This window comes from Lycium ferocissimum, chromosome 9, assembly GCF_029784015.1.
Source record: "Lycium ferocissimum isolate CSIRO_LF1 chromosome 9, AGI_CSIRO_Lferr_CH_V1, whole genome shotgun sequence".
Classification (NCBI taxonomy): Eukaryota; Viridiplantae; Streptophyta; class Magnoliopsida; order Solanales; family Solanaceae; genus Lycium; species Lycium ferocissimum.
In genome coordinates, this window is record NC_081350.1 from 56,047,590 (window position 1) to 56,059,638 (window position 12,049).

Consider the following 12,049-nt stretch of genomic DNA (forward strand, 5'->3'; position numbering starts at 1 on the left):
AGTCACCTTACTTCCTCTTTAAAGGATGCCACGTTGATGGCTATGAAACAATTATCCAACTAATCATTTTAATTAATTACCATAATTAATTCCTAACTCTCCCACTGTATTCCAACATTTAACCAATTACTCACATAATTAATTCTTTGATCTCTACACACTTAAATAGTACTTATATACTCATTGTTATACTCATGTAATATAGCACTAGTCCATAACCTCATTTGGCGCACATAAAATATTGTTTGCAATCATCGTCGTTACACTTTTTCATCTTAAATCTTTTCGGGACTTCATTCCTTGTATATACCGAGCTTTGGATTTTCATGCTTGAATATTGTAGCGGTTCTATTTTTTCCGATTTAGATTTGCACTTGCCTCATTTAAAAAGAAAAGTGTCCCGGGGAAGTACGGCTGTCAATCGTACCGGGAAAAAGGAATAAATATACTTCTACGTAGATGGTGCTCTAAATGGATATTGTTTAGAGTTGTCACCTAATTTTTAGGAAATTAGGAAAATCGATTCGAAAAGGGTTCATTTAAAATGGTTAAATTTTTAAAAGAATCGTAATCTAACCAAAGTATGGGTAAGAGTTCTGGTGATCCCTCGGGGAAGGTGTTAGGCATCCTGGTATTAAAGATCCGTAAAACACAGTTGACCTACGAGTTCTAATAGTATGTCTTTGTGGATATAAATTGTTTATAGTGAAAAAACTGTTTCAGTTTATATTTCCGCAACAAAAAGTTAGTCATTCATGCAAAATATATTACATTTCAAGAAAGAAAAGTGGTAGAGTTTTGTCCAAAATAGGGCGTTGTGTTTCGGATTAGAACACCTAGGTTAACTCCCGAAGGCCTTTAACCTAGGTAGAACACCACGTAAGCCCACCCGAGTTTTGGGAAAAGATTTTTTGTCTTTAAGTTTTATAAAAATCATTTTTTAGGCATAATACTATTATCCATTTATAATGATATTATATATTTTTAAATTTTTAGTCATTTTAGTCCAAGTCAATTTTTTAATGGTCCAAGTCCACATTTTGTCCAAAACGGTCCACGATGTCCATGGGTCCAAAATTGTTTTGTCATAAAATTGATTAAGGTGCCGTTTGGCCATAAAAAAATTTCACCTTTTTCCGGAAATTTTAAAATTTTTTCACCTTTTTCCGGAATTTTTTTTCACTTTTTTCACTTTTGGGCGTTTGGCCATAAATATTTCGAATACAACTTGAAGTTGTATTCCGGAATACTAAAAACTCAAAAAACTTGTTTTTCAATTTTTGTTTTTACTTTTTTACAACTACATTTCACCAAAAACTACAATTTCAAAAATTATGGCCAGACACAACTCCAACTCTAACTTAAAAAATTTCAAAAAAAGTGAATTTGTTTTTGGTATCTATGGCCAAACGCCTACTAAGTCGTTTCTTTTTTCCAAAATCATGGTTTTGTTTATTAATGAAATATCCATTTACATAAATTAAGATTAGTCCCCAAAAAATTGTTTTGCACGAGAATATTTGTAAAAAATCAGTTATTATACTTAGTAAAAACAGTTTTGGCAACTCTAATGTGCGATAATTTTAAAGGGTTCCAATAAATCATATTTAATTATTTTTAAACAAATAAATAGTAAAGAGGTAAGGAGTTGGATCGACCAAGCCCAACAGAGAAAGTGCATAGGTAATTTTCCCGCTCCCAATTGTTCTCCAACGCTTTAGTCCATCCATGATTGGGGTCAACTCGACCTAAGAAGGTTAATGGGTCTCGTTGAACCCACCAACGAATAGGGTAATCACAACAAATGGGTATACATTATATTAGTATTTGACTAAGGACATTAATTAAATTACAAAGTCAAAAATTAAATTACAACCGGTTTGGGCCAGGCCCGTGATTACTAAATAAACGGGGTGGGAATAGTTTGTGCAAAAAGGAAGCTAATAGCTTAATAAATCAGTAAAAGAGATAGGCAAGCCCAAGTTAGGTCCAACTGCTAATTAGCCACGAATTTTTCTAAGTGTCAGAGCTGTGATATGCGCAGTATATCACATGATATACTATCACAATGGAGAGCAAAACACAATGAAGGACATACCTTCCATAAACGCCTGATATACACTATATACTCCCTCAATACTCAACCCTCAAATACCACATTTAAGCCACTGACAAAATTATCAAACTTCCTAGTAATGTCAAAGACTTTTTCCAGGTTCATACTATTCAAGATTTAGCTAACAATCAAGGCAAGTAGGCAATCAAGGTCACAATTTCAAAATAGCCAGTTCAAGCAAGAATGTCAAGTGACAATTCAGCTAGCACAAGAAGGGAACAAGCAATTTCAAACCAAGACAAGTATACATGAACCAGTTTTCAAAACACTAGTGAAAAGAGCAGTTTTAAAATCAAATTGTAATTCCAAGAACATGATCCGTTTTGACAAGAGTAAGGCAACACATGACACATTATTGATAAGACTCTTAAAGTTTCCAGTTTTAAAGCTATTAACACAGATTCCACAAATCTAGTCACAGACAAAATCTATAATTCAAGTTAATTTATTAATTTAGGAATTCAAGGATGCTAGCAGGTAAAAAGATGCAACTAGAGTCTCTAAATTCAAGTCAATGCCACCCAGGACACCAAAAGTGTCCAGTTCCATAAAGTTTTTTACAGATTCAAAAGAAAAATTAGATTTGCAGGTCTCAATCTATTTTAACTTTTCATCAAACTGGTGGAAACAGTTAACAACTATACACATGATTTTGGGAGTTAATTAGGTGACAAATACCTCACACAGATTTCAACACAATTTCAAGTAAGGATCAAAGTAAAAGAAGACAGGAATTCTTGATGGAAAAAACTATGTCTAAAAGTCATGGAGGAGCTATGTTTAATAACATAGCAATGTGCATCAAAGGTGAAAGGAATAGAACTGTACAATCTTCTATTGGTCAAGTATATCAATCCAAGAAAAAATTCAAAAAGAGATTTAAAAGTAGTGTCACAGATATTTCAAGGCGAGATCACACACTAGGCGAGCATTTTTCATATTTCAAAAAATAAAAAAACTTGCAGTTCCCTCTTTAAACTTTTGTAATCCATTTTTAGAGAAAAACAGGTCTTAAATCTTGTACTTAGCCTCTTTTCAGTCATATTTCAAACAAGTTTCCAGAATTCAAAATGTCACAAAGAAGCAGGCAATAGGGAGCAGTGAGGCAGGTAGACACACAAATGGTCAAAATTATGCACACACATAGAGTCTCCTCTTCTTTTCAAGTCAATTTTGAGTTTTCAAAACCAAATGCAATGCCTTTTCAAGCTAATAGAGATACTTCATGGTTTTGTAAAGAGTATCCAAATAAATGAGAAGCTGAATCTCCACAGAATCCACTAAACACTACATGTAATACCAAATAATTTTTCTGGTTAAGAACCAGTTTTTCAGACTAAGTTTTGACACTATGAAGGAACTTCATGCAAGTATAAGGTCAAAATAAGCAGTCAAATGAGTTCAAACACACACAGTTTCACAAAAGAGATTTAAGACCCTACTTTTGACAGTTTTAGTGACTTGCTACTCAAATAACTTAGTGGTCAATAGTATACAAAACAAGTTTCATGATCTTAACTTCATTAGCTAATTCAGGTTCCATTTCAACACTTAACAAGAATCATAAGGAAACAGTCTTTGCACAGGAAAGGATTTCACTTAGTTTTCAGTTTTCAGACTTGGAAAAATAAGCAAAACTGCAAGTTGTAGCACAATTTCCAATCACATTTTTGCTGCTCTAGAGTCAAATATGTCCATTTCTTATGATTTTTAGTCTTAAGAGCCTTGTTCAGCAAATAAAAAACTTCAGTTTTAGACAAATAAGTTCAAGACAGTGTCAAGTTACAAGCTAATGCCAATTTCAATGCACAGAAGTGTGTTCCAAACCAAATGGATCACAATGATCCTAAGCAATTACTTAATAAACACAATTTAGTCTAAAAGTAAATTTTGAGGCAAGTTCACTCATTACAGATCCGAATAATTTTCCACAAAATTGCATCGGTTCCCACAAAATCTAAGGAAAGAACTCATAAAGGGTACATGATCCTATTCTAGGGTCATAAAGGTATACAGAACTGAACGCACACTAGATCACACAAAAACGAGGTTGGCAAATGCACACTTTGAAACTGTTTGTAAGCAAGGAGAGATAAAACTGAAACTCAGCAAAGATATTACACATTTTGAAGTTATTTTCTCCTTAAGGTATCCAGTTATTCAATTTCCAGGAAAAAAAAACCAAGTGTTTTGAAGTCTATGATCAGCTAAGCAATTTAAAGAGAAACTAAGCTATGAAGACAAACAGTTCTGCACACTTAGAACACAGAGAAAGGAAAAACAACCTTTACAAATTTTGAAGTTGCATATCAACTATGATACCGATTTGAACCTTTTATACTTACTTTTAGAAAACATGATTCATTTTTTAATCTTGTTATAACTTAGGTGATTCCAAAAAAGCAAGTACCAAAACAAAAGCAATTCTGGCCTAATTTATCACTTGAGCTTTCCAAAAATTTCAGATAAGAACAAATACAAGTCTGCATAGACTGATAAGACTATAGTTTAGCAAAACAGGTTTCAATTTTATGATTAGCACCACTTAGTTAATTCCAGGGTCTCAAAACTCTACAAACCATACTCAATACTAATATCAACCTAATAACACTTAGGTCTTAACTAAGTTAAAAAAAATAACAAGATTATGACACAAAAAACATATTCAGTGATTTCAAAGGCTAAAACGGTGTCAAGATAACACTTCATACTCTCAATCAACACAGAAGACCATAAGAGACAAGCCAACAAATTCTTATTCGAGGATATCAATAAAGTAGTAATCTAGGACAAAAACAGACCCTCTATTCCATCTAAAGCTATTTCCAAAGCCAGAATCCTTCAAAACACCTCATGTCATCACTCAACCATACTATAACTCAAAATCTATAAGTCCAAACTTCCGTAGTCTAGAAAACTAATAGAACAGTAAATATAGAGGTTCCAAATAACTCTTTTTAAATCAAAGAGCCATTTTTTAATTCTGAACTCTATTAACAACACTAAAAGCATTCAAACAATCCCATTATCTCATTTAACACACCTAAACAGTTTGAAAAGTCAAATAGCACAACATGATTCAAACAATATAAATGGCAATATAAACTAAAAAAAAAAAGAGAATAAAATAAGATTAAAATGGTAGTATTACCTTTTTGTAGGGCAACCTAAAGATCAAAATGGGGATTGAGTCTTCAAACTTCAAACACCAACAACCAAGCACCCTTAAAAAGCCCTTAACTCTTAGATTTTTCCAAAAATAGTAGTATTGTTATATGATCGTCTAATACATTGATATTATTATAGTGTATATTAAGTTCTATAATATTTGTATAGGTATTTTGGGGGTAGTATATTAATATATGTAAAGCTAGTGTAGAAACTTAATGAGAATTTCAACTTTAGCCGTGGGAGAAAATAAAAATTGGGATCCCTTTTTTAGTCATGAACACTAGATATTTATAGGACAATAGTGAGAACCTTAAAGACCAAAATAGAAAGTTCTAGGTGCTCCTCAAAATTGATTCCCCACCCCCCTCCCCTCCCCCAATTCCAAGAATATCGCAAATAATTTCAAAATCGGATAGGACAAAGGAATTTTTCAAAATAGTACCAATTCGTACTATTTTCAATAAAATTTCAGATAAATCCCATACTACAACTAAGAATCCAACTAATTATACCCAAAAGAAATTCCAATAAAATCAGAAAAATCTAGGATAGTACGCCTTGTCACAAATAAAACAAATTCACCTTATCCAAACGATACAATAGCACCAAAATCGTATAAAACAAGATAGAATCCCCAAAACATGGTATTCAAATTATGGGAAATTACCCTAGGTCCTTCCTTTAGTGTACATAGCGCACAAGTTAGCTAAGGGCTCGGGGCCTTTCCCATGGCAACTATATACATGAGAAAACCCGAGAAACATCCCAAAACAAATTAAATTCGAGACCAACAAATGAAAAATTATATGAAATTGAACCTGACAATCGTGATAGCCCTATAAAATCTGGCAAAAAATGGCCTAAATCATTGCGAATTGGACTCCAAAGGCGGAAACCCAAGGTTTCACCTCAAACAGAGGTGAGGGGTGTGTTGTTTTGAGAAATAAAGAAATGGGGGTTGAAATGTTTATTTGATAAACTTTCATCCCCCCCCCCCCCCTTTTTTTTTTTTTATAAATATCCTCCCCCCCCCCCCCCCCTCCCTCCCTCTTTTATAAAAATTCAAATAAGCCCCTTCCTAATTTAAGTTATATTAAGCCAAATATTATAAACACCTATATTACTAAGTAGAAATAATTATTTAGGCTAATTAAATTTCCAAACTCTCAAATTTAAAAATTAGCTTCAAAACAAGCCTAATTTAACATAGTTCCAGGTAATATTTAAAAATGTGAAAAATGCAATAAAATGAGCCGTAATTGATACGTTGTTTAAGTTAACAATTTTTCCGAACTAAATGGAGCAGGATGAGAATAAATAACTCGTATTTCTTATATTTTTCAGTTTTCATTTAGGAAATAATAATTAAACGTCATTTTTGCAATTTTCTTAGAATTTTGAATTTTAGAATTGAAAGAAAATATCCTTACTCTGCCTTTGGCTCGGGAATTTTGAAAACTTAAAATACGTAACTTATGAGGTCAAAATTAGGTGTCAACAACTGCTCCTTCGGAGTTCTAGGATGGCAAGGCTATCCTTGAGCTACGAATTTCGACGAACCTAATTTTTACCGAATAAGAGATACTACAACCTTCTTTTTATGCAAAATTTTGAAAGTATGGCCGGACCCTAATCTCTAGGCTTCCTATATATCTCAGGTTATATGAGAATTCAGGCCACTTGTAGTTCTGAATCTAGGAGGACTATGAAATAACGAATCTTTAAACTATCCCGAGATGTCCCGGGATAATTATAGGAATTTGGCCGATCCTCGAAGCTTGAGTAGCCTACATATCCCTGGCTTTGGGAATCAGGCCAATTGTAGTTCGACTCGATAGCCTGAAAAGGAATGTCCCTTTATGTGGGAATCCCTTGGACTATTTCCGGTGAAAAATCTGACCGGAAGCAGTTTTTTGAAGAGGTTTATGAGTGTTGATGCTTGAAGTGATTTTCCAATCCCTAGTGTAGAGAGCTTGACGGGTAAATGATTTTTGACTAGTTGTCTAAGAAAAGTTCCACGTTCGCTCCGCATGTCTTGAGTCTGGCTTCTTGCTTCCATCTTTGTAGCTTTTAGTCCGTCTCCAAGTGCTGAGTCCTGCTGTTACTTATTTGAAATTTTTATCTTTATCATAAATGCCAAACCTGTTCGGCATTCTTGCCATTTTCTTTATAAGTTAACTCTGTCAGTTTTCGTCATTTGTCCGGCTCTTAGCGAACGCTTATCCGTCTTTTTTCTTCTTTTCCTGTAAGTGTGTGCTTTTGTGTGTATATATATATATTTGAAATAATTTTGACTACTTTGGATAATAATCACGACACTTTGGCCGGCTCTTTTCACATCATTTTTGGATGTTTTCATTTTTCAATGAAAATTTCCGTTGGGATCTGGGCCGGGCTATACCGTATTCCTGCGAAACCTTCACACCCCAGTCCGATTGTCATTTTCGTAAGCAGGATGCTATTAATTAAAACCATATTTTCAAGTGCGGGGTCAAAGTCATCAACAAGAAGAACCTGAGTGAAGTGATCAACCGTCTTTTAGACTCCCTATGTCATCTGCCCATAGAGAAAAAAATGCTACTACTCCTCCAGGGGAAGATGCTGTCAAACCAATTAGTGGAAGACATACTGACCTGACGACGTAAGAGAGGACTAGTAGTCCCTTATGTTCCTCTTGTTAACAGTGAGGATCTTTCCCTTGAATTGGGAAATGTTAATATGCCTCAAGATGAAGAGAGTGAAACTAACCCTGAAACTTCTGATCTTGATCTTACGATTGCAGTCAGGAATGGGGTTCTTAATATTCTCTTAAGCTCATTTATCGAAGCTAAGTCATTACTAGAGAAAGCAATGTCATCCACGCAGAAGAAGGACAATACTTGATGTCGACCTCCAACTAAACATTGAATGATCCGATTTACTTATTTGAAAATCGGCTCCCCCTCTCACTCTCCCCCACACCTATTTGTTCACCCAAGATGCAGAACTCTTTTTTTTTTTAATGAATAGATAGAGCCATGATACGTACAAATTTTTGTTTCTTATGACATCTGCTACCCCTAAAAATTTGGACTCACATCATTTTCACACACTGCGGTGACAGTCGCAAATTTGGTGTCTCTGCATTGTTATCCTCATATGAAATCTGCGATATACGAGTTTGGGACTACATCACTTATAGTCAAAAATACCCAAATGAAGATTGGACAATCAGAGTGCAATATCATATTCCTTTCATGATGACTACTAACCTTTGTGGTCAAAATTACAACATTTAGTCAGAATATTCAAGTTAACTACTGCATACTCAAGTGCAGAGCCTTTTCTCATGACTATCACTATCCCTGAACCAGGATTACTTTAGCTTGAAATAAACCACAGTAGCAACCGCAAATCTTGATGTAGGAATCACATTCGTATTTCAACGATTGTGGACATCAAACTTGGAACCATGCTACCTATTTTTTGGCTATATCTATGGATGATGACTTAGCCCCTTCAAAGACGTAGTCGCTTAATCCATATCATCATATTTAGGAATGAATCTTACCTCGGTGGCAAGACTGACACCTTCCTTTTTTGACTCCGGAGAAGAATACCCGCTCGTCGACAGGGTTCACATCTTCCGAAAGGAGTAGACTCTTTTGCTTGTGAATACGACATTTCAATGTCGATATCAACGCGTCATCTTCAAATAACAGAATGTCAGGATGAAAATTGTGACCACCCTTCGGGTCAAAATTAATCCATCTTTGCTGACATTCTGCGTCGACGATCTTAAATTTGATGTCAGAATTACGTCACCTGGTTCAGGTGAGGACTATGCTTACCAAATTTAAGACACCTAATCAGTCATTATATCATGGCAAGCCATGCGACGTCTAGGCCGGGGTCTCAATACCTTGATACGATACTGTTTAGTGGAGATCAGACTTGGGTAAACCGTCATTATATCTTTCCGTAGTCTTAAAATTTTCTGTTGTAAAAATCTTTGTGCTCTGTAAAATGAAAAAACTTGTCAGCGTAAACGAACTTTACTTAGGGAGGGCTTCATTACCCTTTCGTATACTCTTCTTTGCCACTATTCCTTGAAATTTCTTCTTCACTTTGCTCGTTGTCGTTATCCTGTTTCAAACATCTTAGCAAACAAGTTAGTATAAAAGTATCCATGCTTGTTTATTCCTGCATCCACAGAAAAATTCGTCAGTTTCCTATATGGTCGACCGCTCTTCCTGCACATGGACTTCTTCCGTTCACACTTCGGCAGGATAGAATGTTCATTTTCCTTAAAAATCTTTTATTTTTTAGCAAAGTTGAAAATTTTTGGACGATGATTTTGGAAAACATATGTATTTTTTTTAAATGATATATTTTATACACAGCCTTTTAATGTCATGACATTAATTACTCAAACAAGGTCTTCCATCTCTTCTTCTTCTTCTTGATCTTGATTGGTAAAATTTTCGAATCCCTTTCGAAATTTTTTCCCTAGTTTGTATACATCTTTGTACCAACTCGAATTTCGCTACATCAAAGGAATGTTTTAGACCCTCTAAAAAATTCTGCCCCAAAGGTAAGTGTGTACTTGTCGATTATGAATTTTACTGCACCTGAGAAATTTTTGAGATGCTTCTCAAAAGTTCTGCCCCATTGTAGAAGTTTTAGTCAGTTCGTTCCTTTGAATTGATATATTTAAAGAATTTTTGAGGTCCTCTCAAAAATTTTGCCCCAGTTTCTGTGTGGGGTTACTTTCATCTCCCTCTTGCTAGATTAATTCTGAGGTTTCCTAAGGTTTATTAGGAATTTTATTTGGAATGACCAAGCTCGGGAGAGCGCCTATGTAACCCGTTTTGGGAATCAGGTCGAAATGTAGTTCAGGGTAAACATATTGGGATTTTTTTTGTGTGACTGAACTCAAAGAGTGCCTACGTATCCCAAATGGGAATCAGGTCATAACGTAGTTTAAAATTCATAATTTTGAATTTTTTGGTTTAAAGTGACCGAGCTTGGAAAAGTGCCAACGTATCCCCTTATAAGTATAGGGAATCAGGTCCTCGCGTAGTTCGTACATAATTTTGAATTTGGTTTTTCTATGAAAAATGCAAAATTACTATCAAAGGAAATGTAATTAAAGCAGCATAAACTATAAAAACTCTGAATCTTCGTAGTCATCTTCTTCTTCACACGTAATATCTCTTGATGGCATCTGAATTTATTACTCTTGGCCATTCCTGGCCATCCATTTCAGCAAGTACCACTACTCCTCTTGACAGTACCTTTCGCACCATATAGGGCCCTTGCTAGTTTGGTGCAGACTTTCCTTTGTATTCTTCTTGATTTGCGAATATTCGTTTGAGCACCAATTGCCCAATTTGAAAAACCCTGGTTCTTACATATTTGTTGAAAGCTCGTGCCATTCTTTGTTGGTGCAATTGACCATGGAAAACAACAATCATCGCTTTTCATCTATCAAAGCTAGTTGTTCATACCCCTTGCGGATCCATTCTGCATCGTCCAATTCAGCTTCTTGTATGATTCGAAGTGAAGGGATTTCTACTATGGCTAGTACTACTGCTTCAGTGCCATACACCAACAGTTACGGAGTGGCCCTAGTTGAAGTCCTGGCGGTTGTGCGATATGCCAGTAATGCATATGGCAATTGTTCATGCCAGTCTTTGTAGTTATCAATTATCTTTCTGAGGATATTCTTGATGTTTTTGTTGGCGGCTTCCATAGCCCCATTCATTTGTGGCCGGTATGCTGTCGAATTCTGGTGAGTGATTCGAAACTGCGCACATATTTCTCTCATCAAGTGGCTATTCAAATTAGCCCCATTGTCTGTTATGATTGATTTTGGGATGCCAAATCAGCATATGATGTTGTTGCGCACAAAATCTGTGACTACTTTCTTTGTTACTGATGCATAAGATGCTGCTTCCACTCACTTGGTGAAGCAATATATGGGGACCAAAATGAAGAGGTGTTTGTTTAACGCTTCCAGCTCAATTGGCCCTATGACGTCCATGCCCCCAAGCGACGAGTGGCCAAGGCGATATCATTGCGTTTAGTTCTGTTGGAGGAACCTTTATCAAGTCTCTATAAATCTGACACTTGTGGCATTTTTGGACGAATTTGCTACAATCATTCTCTATGGTCATCTAGCAGTAACCTGTTCTTAAGATTTTCTTTGCTAGCACGAACCCATTCATGTTAGGCCCGCAGGTTCCAGCATGCACTTCTTCAATCAATCTTGTGGCTTCGACGGAGTCAACGTATCTAAGCAATCCCAAATTCGGGTTCTTTGTACAGAATGTTCTTGTTGAGGAAGAAACCATTCGCCAAATTCTTGATAGTCTTCTTCTAATTGATGGTGATTCCTTCAGGATATTCTCCTTTTTTCAAATACATTTTTATGTCAACATACCAGCGTTTCCCATCGATCTTTGCTTCTACAAAAGCGCAATGGGCTGGTTGATCTTTGATTTTGATTGGATCAATGTACCTACTGTCAGGATACTAAATCATGGATGCTATTGATGCCAATGCTTCAACAAACTCATTTTGTGTGCTTGGTATATGCTTGAACTTGACTTTTTGGAATCGATCTGCTAGTCTTTGCACAAGTCTAACATACGGTATGATCTTTCCATTTTTGGTGGTCCATTCCCCTCGAACCTGATGAATTAACAGATCTGAGTCGCCAATTATCTGAAGATCTCTCACATCCATGTCAAGGACTAAATGTAGAACCAGGATACATGC

At 35.5% G+C, this 12,049-nt stretch overlaps 1 protein-coding gene across 4 annotated transcripts in view; it reads left to right on the plus strand.

The window, feature by feature from the left end:
• Positions 1-12,049, plus strand: part of LOC132031336 (uncharacterized) — a 58,179-nt gene that overhangs the window by 26,307 nt on the left and 19,823 nt on the right. Inside the window, exon 2 of one of the 4 annotated variants that reach the window (XR_009408241.1) lies at positions 2,216-2,538. The exons of the other annotated variants lie outside the window; for them this stretch is intronic. The gene's annotated coding sequence lies outside the window, so the exon portion shown is untranslated. Of the gene's footprint in view, positions 1-2,215; positions 2,539-12,049 lie in introns of those variants that run through there. 4 annotated transcript variants of the gene reach the window in all.